The sequence below is a fragment of the Gossypium arboreum genome, chromosome 1, assembly GCF_025698485.1.
Source record: "Gossypium arboreum isolate Shixiya-1 chromosome 1, ASM2569848v2, whole genome shotgun sequence".
Classification (NCBI taxonomy): Eukaryota; Viridiplantae; Streptophyta; class Magnoliopsida; order Malvales; family Malvaceae; genus Gossypium; species Gossypium arboreum.
This window is the reverse complement of record NC_069070.1, coordinates 24,687,432-24,698,354: the sequence shown is the minus strand read 5'-3', so window position 1 is coordinate 24,698,354 and position 10,923 is coordinate 24,687,432.

Genomic DNA, 10,923 nt, shown 5'->3' with positions numbered 1-10,923 from the left:
GGATATCAAAACAAGAATTAAGAACACATAATTAAGAACAAGTTAAATATTTATCATACGATTCAAAAAATAATAACAAGATTCATCTTAGGTTTCATTCCCCTTAGGTATCTAAGGGGTTTAGTTCATAATAAAATAAGAGTACAACTCAAAAGTATAAAAATAACAAAACATGAAGAAAACTCTAAAACCCCTGAAGGAATTCTGAGAGAGATCTTCAGTCTTGAAGTCGCTCCGGCTTTTGGGATGGATCGTCTGGCTTCCTTCAAGTAATTCCTGGCGTATGGTTCTGTATTCCAAAAAAGTTCTGGAAGAAGCCCCCCTCTCTAGGTCATACTTAGGGTGTTTATTTGGGCTTTGGATTGGCTTTCTTCCTCCTTAAGTACCCTTTTCCGTGTAAAATACAACACTTTGAAAAAGGGACACGCCCGTGTGCCACGGCCGTGTGACGTGATTGCCAGGCCGTGTTCGATCCGTTAAATTGCCACGGCTGTGTTGGCTCAATTTCCAGGCCGTGTGAATCGTGTAAACCTTGGTCGACACCCCCAAAGGCCACGGGCGTGTGAGATGACCGTGTGGCAAGGCTTAGGCCATGTGCTCTTCTCGATTTGGTCTGTTTTGTCCCTTTTTAGCTCGTTTTTTTCTCCTTTTGACTCTTGGTGCTCTCCTGAGTACAAAACATGAAATAACCGGATTAAGAGCACCAAAATCCACAAATCTAGTAGTAAACACACGACTGTGTTACATGGCCATGTGTCACACCTGGCTGAGACACACGCTTGTGTCTGAAGCCATACGGACAACAAAATTGCCAAAATCAAGCAATTTCTCTCACCTTTCTTAAGCACCAACCTAAGTACACTTGCAAACATGATCAAAGCTTCAAAACATGCTTAAAACCCGTATAAAATTATCTATACATTAAGCTAATAATCCATAAAACCAATATGCCATTTAGGCACCTCAAGCATAACCAATAAATATACCAAAACATACACATTCTTAACCATTCATCAACTAACTTATTTCTAACCAAACCATTCTAAATTCAATACCCTATCTTAGCTATAATAAGTTAAGTTCATAACATTCTAATTTGTAATCTTAACATGCATCACATAACCACTAACACATATTTTGCAAGATATCAAAAGCGCCAAAGTGGTGTCGTCCAAACAACTTGTACAACCAAATTCATACTTAACTATTTACATAATCAAAACATGATTATCAACATTCAAACCTATTACATGCCATATAATCTAGAATAAACATTCCAAAAACTACTGAGATGAGTGCCGATCTGATCGTCCAACCTTCCGAGAATCTACAATGACATTAAACAACACAAGTAAGCTTAATGAAGCTTAGTAAGTTTGATGTATTAAATGATAAATCTTACTGAACTAATTATAATAATTCAGACAATAATAATCATCCAAGAGAACTCCCTGTCATTCACAAATTCAATTGATGCATTCAACCATGTCTTTCAAATAAATAACATATCTTTCAAATTCATTAAACAAATTACCTTATCGAGATTTTCCATTTGAAAAACAACTTATGGGTAAGAGTACATCGTCCACAGAAGCTCATAAGAGCTGGTCCTCTTGAACACACCAACAAAAGCTCATAAGAACATAATAGAAGCTCAAAAGAGCTGAACAAAAGCTCATAAGAGTTAAATAGAAACTCATAAGAGTTGATCTACCCGAATCATGCCAAACAAAAAGTATAACAATAGAGTTTGCAACAAATGCTGAAGCTCGATTTACTTGGGTAATATACCGGTATCTCCCTCCAATACCATCTCAACTCCAAACCCTCGTAATATACCAAAGCATGAATGTACTATAATCCCGCGTTCAATCCAAAGCGAGTATCAAAATCAATAATATATCTCAATTTACTAGTCATTATCTACAATTAAAAATAAATATATAAGTTGTTAAATGATAATCTACTTAATAATTCATATTGATATTAAATTGTAAATCGTACGAACTTACCTGGACTAAATTGTAGTAGTTGTAGAAGTTCAGGGACTATTCCGCTATTTTTCCTTTTCCACTAGTATCTACGAGATCTTGATCTAAAATGTAAAATTCCTAATTTACCAGCATACATTTCATTTCCAAACCAATTTACAATTAATACCCTTTTTCAAAATTACACAATTACCCCAAACTTTTACTATTTTTACAATTTAGTCCCTTAACCTTAAATTTAGAAAATTAACCATTTTCTCAAATCAATAATTTTTTCAAATATACTAAGCCTTAAAAAAGTCCCTAATAAACATCAAATTCACTAACAAACCCTAACACTTTGACATTTCCAAAATTTAATCCTAAAATTAAAATATAACAAAAATCACTTTACAAATTCATCAAATAGCATAATCAAAACTCCAAATACATGTTATACATCAAAAACATTCAATATTCATCAATGGAAACTTCCACAATTTTTAACAGAATAAAAAATGAAGGTAGGGCTAGCTGGACCTAATTGCAACTATCTCAAAAACATAAAAATTAGAAGAAACGGAACTCAAATCTTACACATGCAAGAGGGTGAATTAGTCAAACCTTGAAACCTAAGCTTTCATGGTGTTTTGGCTATGGAAAGAATAAATGAAGAAGAAATGTCTTTTAATTCCTTTAATTTTTATTTTGATTTTATAAAATTTACCATTTTGCCATTAAATCATGTAATATTTAATAATTTTCATCCATAATGCCGTCCAAAATTAATGTTAAGGAATATTTACTTCATTTATCCTTTCTAATTTAATAATCAAGCTATGAAATCACTTAAATACTATAATTTCTATATTTTGCCCTTTTTCAATTTAGTTTTTTTCTTTAATTAACTAACTAAATGTTAAAATTTCTTAACGAAATTTTAATACAACCTTAATTACTTCGTAAATATTTATTAAAATATTTACAGCTCGGTTTATTAAAATGAGGTCCCGATACCTCATTGTCTAAAATCATTTGACTTTAAGGTCATACTACGTGAAAGAATAATTAGGTTCAAGTAGTATAATTTACCAATTCAAATTTATTTTAACACCATAATTATCTCGTAAATATTAAATAATAATATTTATGAACTTACTCTTCGGATCTATGGTCCTGTAGCCACTGATTTCAACACCTTTGAAAATCGGGTTATTAAAGCAAGGGTTGACGGTGATTGGTGCGGTTGCAATTACCGAAGAAAATTTAAAATTGTTTCCATGTCGTGAGAAGAACCAACCTGATTTCGTAACGACGTGATGTGATTCCTTCTTCATAGATTCCAATCTAACCAAATTTGGCACATGCTATTTGGACTTATATGTAACAGCCCGTTTTCAGTGGTGTTAGAAATTGTAACACCTCTAACCCATACCCGTCACCAGAATAGGGTTATGAGGCATTACTGATCAAATCACAATATACAATATACATTTCTCAAGCATAAAGCCATTATCACATAAACACCAATTAAACATAATCACATTGTCCCTTATAAGGCTCTACGAGACCTTAAAACATGCTTGAAAGAGGTTTGGGACTAAACTGATAATATTTGAAAACTTTGGGAAACTTATAAAATTTTCATGCATACAGGGATCCCATGCCCGTGTAAATAGGCCATGTGCCTCACATGGCTACCAGACACGCTCATGCCATAGGCTGTGTGAAAATAGGGCATACATACTGACTTGCACCACATGGTCGGATACACGCCCGTGTTCTATGGCCGTGGGAAAACTAAAGGGTATACTGATTTGGGTCACATGGTCGGCCACACGCCCATGTGCCAGCCCATGTGTCACACACAGCCAGTAGACACACCCATGTGTCTAAGTGTAACTCACTGACTTGTTTAACTAAGTTTCAGGGGTTACACGGTCAAGGCACACGCCCGTGTACTCAACCGTGTGGCACGAAAATAGGCTTGATTTAAGCCATTATTTCTCCTATGATTCATGTACCTAAATTCATTTGGCATCATTTTCACATATAATAGGCAACCAAAAATGACTATTTCATGCACATTTCATGCCATTTAAATTCTATCAATTTCAGTACTCAAATCCATAACCAAAATCATGGCAAAACAATATGCCATAACCTTAACTTCTATATGCATTTTCTCACCATCGTATTAACTATATCAAGTCTCAAAACATATCAATTCATCATCTTAAAACCAAGCCACAATATGCCATTTCTCAACCATGACACAACATTGATAATTAGTCAAATTAATTAACCATCTAGCAAACACATGAATCTATACTAAACTTTCCAAAACATAAGACATTATATACATCACATATCACTTACCAAATTCATAAATCTAGCCAACTCAAATGGCCAAACACACAAATAATTACCTCATATACAAGCCAAATCTCATGGCTATATCATAATTCAAAGCATATCATCATCAAAATGTGCCAATTCATCATCCCTATACCATACCAAACACATTTCCACATAACTCAAGCCTATACATGCCATATAACCAAGTCACAAGTGTATCAATACCAAAATTAAAAATTGGCTAGTGTGATACGATCTCCTCCGACTTCCAACCCGAGCAAATGTCCAAATCACTATAAAATATAGAAAAATAACACAAAGTAAGCTATAAAACTTAGTAAGCTTGTATGATATTAAACTTATCTTATTGAATAAGCACATATTAGGCATTTACACATATTATAATATAAATTCACTTGATTTCACCGTTGTACGATAATTCCAATCACATAATTAACAAAACTTCACAAGTTTATTTATTTCTTTGCTCGTGTGGATTAATTACATTCTTATCCAATAATTCACATTTACATGTACATAAGAAAATATATATATAACTTTATTCAATCCAATATCAATCACATTTTATTTAGTAAAGATGAATCATGTGAAACGTCATCAAATAACAGTATTTCGCACACTATGTGTCATATTTATATTTAGTTAAAACATCTATAACTCATATCTCACACATCATTCAATTCATACCTCATTATAGCCAAATAAACACATTTTTGGCATGAAACACACTTGTACATAATTCTTTCTCATTTCATACAGATGACACACTAAGAACTCACCAAATTACCATCATTCTATTCTCATATAGGTTTTCAACGTACCTGTTACACTTAATTCGATTGTACTTTCATTCTCATCTTGACTATGCCCATTGAACCATTCGAAATCACTAAGGATACTCGTGAATCACACATAGGTCGTACAATGCCATATCCTAAATATGGTCTTACATGTAATCTCATATCGATGCCAATGTCCTAGACATGGTCTTACACGAAATCATATAATGATGCCAATGTCCCAGACATGGTCTTACACGTAATCACAATACAATGTCAATGTCCCAGACATGGTCTTACGTAACTTTCAAACGTCGTAACTCTGTCGATTTCGGCCACACATGTGACAGCCCTATTCTGACCCTAGTCGGGAAGTGGTTTCGGGACTGCTAAACTTAGACACAGAAATAATTGAATATAATATTTTATGTCTAAAATATGTGATCATGCATGTGTGAAATTTGAATGCTTTGATTTTTGTCAATTTAAATGTTTTTCTAAACAAAAAGGACTTATGTGAGAAGCTTTGAATATATGTGTGGCTTATTTTAAGTGATTAATTATTGAATGATGCAAATAAATGGGTTTGCATGCCAATTTGCCACTTTTAATGCTAGTGGCCGACCAAACTCATAAGTATGGGCATTATATGCATGGTTTAATATTATTATATTTATTATTGGTGAGAAATATGTAATAAAAATAATGTGTTAGTGGGAGGAGAAACCAAAGTTGGTTTATTCCTCCATTGCCGTAGCTAGGAAATGGGGGAGAAGAAATTTCCTTTTGTTGTTAAAATTTTCGGCTAAGGAGATTGCTAGATTAAGGTATGTACAATGCTACTCTTGGAAATTCATGCATAAATTGAATGGTTAGTTTGAATTATACCTATTTCATGGTTCAAATTTTTGTTATTTTGGAATATTGAAATTCGTCCAAGGAGCTTGAAATTCTTAGTAGTTGTTTTGATGTCATTAGCATGGAAATTTTTGTTGGATGTGTTGAGTTTGCTAGTTGTTTTGGCTTGGAAGTTAAGGTTTAGTGTTTGATTATGTGATTGCCAAATGTATGGATAGTTAAAGAAAAATTTGTTAAAATGCTTAGTAAATGGATATTTGGTTAATGTTGTGTATATAAATTACTTAAAATATAAACTTTAAATGAGTACTAAAGGTTGTATATGAATTCGGCCTTGGGAGAAATGTTAGTATAAAAATGCTTGAAAGTTAAATAGGTGATTGCTTTAATGACCAAATGTGCCAAAGAATAATGCATGATCTTGTTGACCAATATGTGTTAGGGGAACATGAATAAATATATTTCGATGAGCTATACATTCGGTTATAGTATGAAATGCAATGTTAATACTTAGTTGCTAGTATGTATATGTGTGCTAGCCAGATTTGAACTTGAATAATGATTTGAGCACAATGTATTTTATTGATATTATGCTTAAGTGAAATTGTGATGAAATTGATTGGTGATATACATGTTTAAATAATATGAATGCAAGTTATGTGTGAAAGAGTGAATTGGTAATAAATCTGCTTGGGACAGCAGCAGTAATGTGATTTTGGAAAATCACAATAAATTGTGGGAGATGAGTTAGAAACTGAATAAATTATGTAATTAAATCTTAATGAGTCTAGTTTCTTTTAAAAGAAACCGTGCAAGTAAAAGAATTTCCGATAATAAGATATTTGAAATGATGTGGGACAGGGTTAAAATGACTTCTAGATCCCTTGTTCTGTTTTTATAAAATCATTATAAATTGTAAAAATATGGTTATAAGATGAAGTTTATATGATTAGACTCCTTAATGAGTCTAGTTTAAAATGAAATAAACAAGAACATATTTTGAATTCTGTACAATGAGAATTTTGATTTGTAGTGAAGAGTGGTCAGATTAGTCAAACAGTGAAACAAGGGAAACTTTAAGAAAAATATGGTATTGATTTTCCAAATTAAAAATTCTGAAAATTTTATGGATAAAATATATATGAGTCTATTTTTAGGAAAAATTAACGGCACTTGATTTATAGTTTCGTAGCTCCGGTTATAAATGATTTAGTGACTATTGCTCAGGAAGACAACTTGCAGTGAAATTATGATTATGTGGTAAACATTGACAAAAATTTGTTAATGAGTTGCTTATTGATTTCTTATAAGCTTACTATGATCAGTAAGTGTGAAAGTCGAATATATATATATATATATATATTATATTTATAAAGTGATGCTTGAATAGTCGAATAATGACTAGTTTAAAATCTTTGAATTTAAGCTCAAGAGCATAGAGGGACAAATTCGGATAAGGGAAAAGAGAAAGTAATCGAATAGCTATTGTAATCGTTCGAAAACATTCGAGGTATGTTCTTAAGTGTTTAAGCTTGATTCCTTTTTATATGCCTAAGAGTTAAATTAATATGGCAAAGAGAATGTAAATTTTATTTAGTTAATGTGCCGAATATGTAATGATTTAAGGCTATAACCCGATTATGGCTATTATGCTTAAGTTGAATTGGATTTGGAAATTTGATGCACTAAATGAGTGTTACAATGAGTAAACTATGCCGTATATGTATTGGTAGAGATATCACGATTTGTGATTATTAAATATCTAAAGGAAACCATGATGTGTATAAAATTATTATTATTAGTCCTTTGTGGTAGCCAAATATGGCTTGGCACTAAAGTGATTAAATGTGAACTTCAATGAGGTAAACTATTAAAAGTGTGGTGCTTTAAGACTATGGGCTAATACGATATGTGGATTCGTTCCGTAAAGTAAATTATTCATATACGAATAACCTAATTAAGTACATGTGAATTAAATTAATTTGATGATTGATGTGAATCGAAAATATAAGAAATGGTTTCATGTTTATGTTCAACTATGAGACCTTGTGTTAAATCGACAATCGATTTCGTTCAATACATTAAGTTGGTCAGGTATGCAATATGTACTTATGCATGTTAAATCGATTGGAATTGAATCATGAATGTGAATTGAGAAGAATAGGTAAAAATGCCTATGTCATATATGTGAGTTAGGGTAAAACCATCGTAAATTATCGATAAGGATGGGCTATGTGCGGAACCAACTTATAATTGCTAATTTGAAAGGCTGTGTGTGAATCGGTGAGCAATATGTATATATTAGGTGAATTGTGACGTTTTGGTTCTACTTGAATTAAGTTGTGTGATAAATAATTTATGTATATGACTTATAGTCGAATGGTCACTATGGGTTAAGTTTGAATGGTGAAATGGATATGTGATATTTATGTATGACTTTTGAACTGAAATGTAAATGATGGTGTTCATATGGAGCTTATATCCGAATGTAGCAAATGACTACTAATGTGATATGTTGAATGAGATGTGTTAATATATGATTAAATATGCATGATATTTGATGTGTATCCGGGCTTAAAGACCCGCAGGCTTTATGCTGGAATTATATCCGGGTTAAATCCCGCAGGCTTCGTGCTGGTATTACATCCAGGTTAAATCCTGCAGGCTTCGTGATGGTATTATATCCGGGTTAAATCCCGCAGGCCTAGTGCTGGTATTATATCTGAGTTTAAAGTCCCGTAGGCTTCGTGCTGGTGTTATGTTCGGGTTTTATACCTTCCAGGCCAAGTGTTAGTGAATTTGATAAAGTATATGACTACGAGATCCTATGCTAAGATAATAAATTGAACTCGTATTACACATTCAGTGATTCAGGTATGTGATACATATATTATATGTGAGATTGATCTGACGGGAATTAAGAATGTGTATTGAGAAGCATATGAAAAGATGCTGTAAATTCATATGTATATTTGTATATGTGTGCATTCAGTTATTATGCAAAGTTACAAGATAGTTTTCGATATGCTATTTAACTATGAATGTTGAAAGTAAGTGTGGGTAAGAAATGATACACTAGTGAAATTTGAAAGAATTAAAGTTAATCCGGAAGCTTGTAAATACTATGTTTATATGAGTTTGAGTATAAACGGAGTAAAATGATATGTGTTGTGCATAATCGGCCAAATAGTATTGTACTCAGAAAGTGTTATGTGATTTCGAACATTTGGTTTGTTTTTAACTTCAACTGTTTAAATTGCTTAAGACTTACTGAGCTTATGAAAGCTTACTTTGAATGTTATGTTTCTCTGTTTATTTTTGTAGATCGTTGACTCTTACTATTAGCTCGAAGATCGTCAGCACTTCGTCACACTATCTACTATTGTAGTAATCATGTGATTTGGACTTACCTTATGGCATGTATAGGATAGACTATAAGTAGAATGATATTTTGACTATTGTATATAAGCCATGCAAATATGGCATCTTATGGAAGTTCACTTTTATAAGTTTTAAATTCGATCTTTGATTGTGTCTATTAGTTATATAAATAAATGATCTTATATTTAAGAAAAGGTTCAAAATTTTACTGTTCTGATCCGATTTTTAATTTCTGGTAATGTCTCGTCCTATTCTGGTGATGGTTACAGGATAGGGGTGTTACAACACACCCCACACTCTCACCCATTCAGAATTTCAGTCTACCACAACTCTTCTATGGCCAAGCAGTAAAATAAAATGCTACTTTTTGATCACCAAGCCTTGAACCTCAGACCCCAAGGAACACTCCACATGCCACTTACCCCTAGACCAGTAGCCATTTTTATGTCATGTTTTAACCATATTTATTCAATAAGTCTACTGACTAGAGACAGGGTTTATTCAAGTAAAAACACAATTTTGTATAGGCCAAGGCTTGAACCCAAGACTTCTCAAACTCTTCCCAGGGCACTTAACCACTAAAGCAGACATGCATTTGTGTAACATAACATGCAAAAATAAGTACTTAGATTTTGGGGCATTACATTAAACTTTGCATAAACGAGAACTTCAACAATCGAAACAACTTTAATTTACAATAATATTTCTCAAATAGAACTGTTCCGATGAATATAATTTTGTATCATGTCTTCTAAAATATGAATTCTTCATTCAGACTATCCATCTATTTACTCATGAATGCGCAAAATTCATTTCCGAACCCAAGGATAAACTCAAACACATATAGCTCAATTAACCTTTCAAACAAATAACCCAATCAAACTAAACAACTGAATCGATCTTGTCTATCAAACAATAACTTTTCAAAGAAAACCTTTCTTCTTATTGTTATGATAATTCAGACATACAATTATCGCAATTTTCTTTAGAATACTAATCAAAGATATTTAAAAACTGTATAATTCAAACGTAACATAACATCCTGCTTTCAACTCATTGACATTTATCAAGAATACCCGGGAATGTTAACTGATATACAAATTTGAGCTTGATCTTTCGCAATTTACACTTTTGCCGATGTCAACCCTCTTTCACAGAAATTAGAAAGGGTTATATAATAAAGCTATCTCAACTATTAATCATTGAAGCGTTGAACTATATTGAGGCCACTTCCATCATATAAAAATCATAATGCCATAATAAGACCAACGTCTGAACCGTATAAATAGGTAAAAATCCCAGCTATTAATAATGCATTTTGAACACAAAAGAAAATCAAATATGTTTTGCTTAACAACCAGTATAGAAACACAGCCTCTACAATCTGATAATGGTACCACTGTACTCCCGTGATCAAACTAGAAATTATAATCATAATAGATATAATTATCTCTGTTAGAAGAATATCTCTTGCAATTAATTACATAGAATCATAGTAACATCGAGGTAGTGAAATCTCAGAATGTAGATTATACAGAATTTATGAAAATTACAAC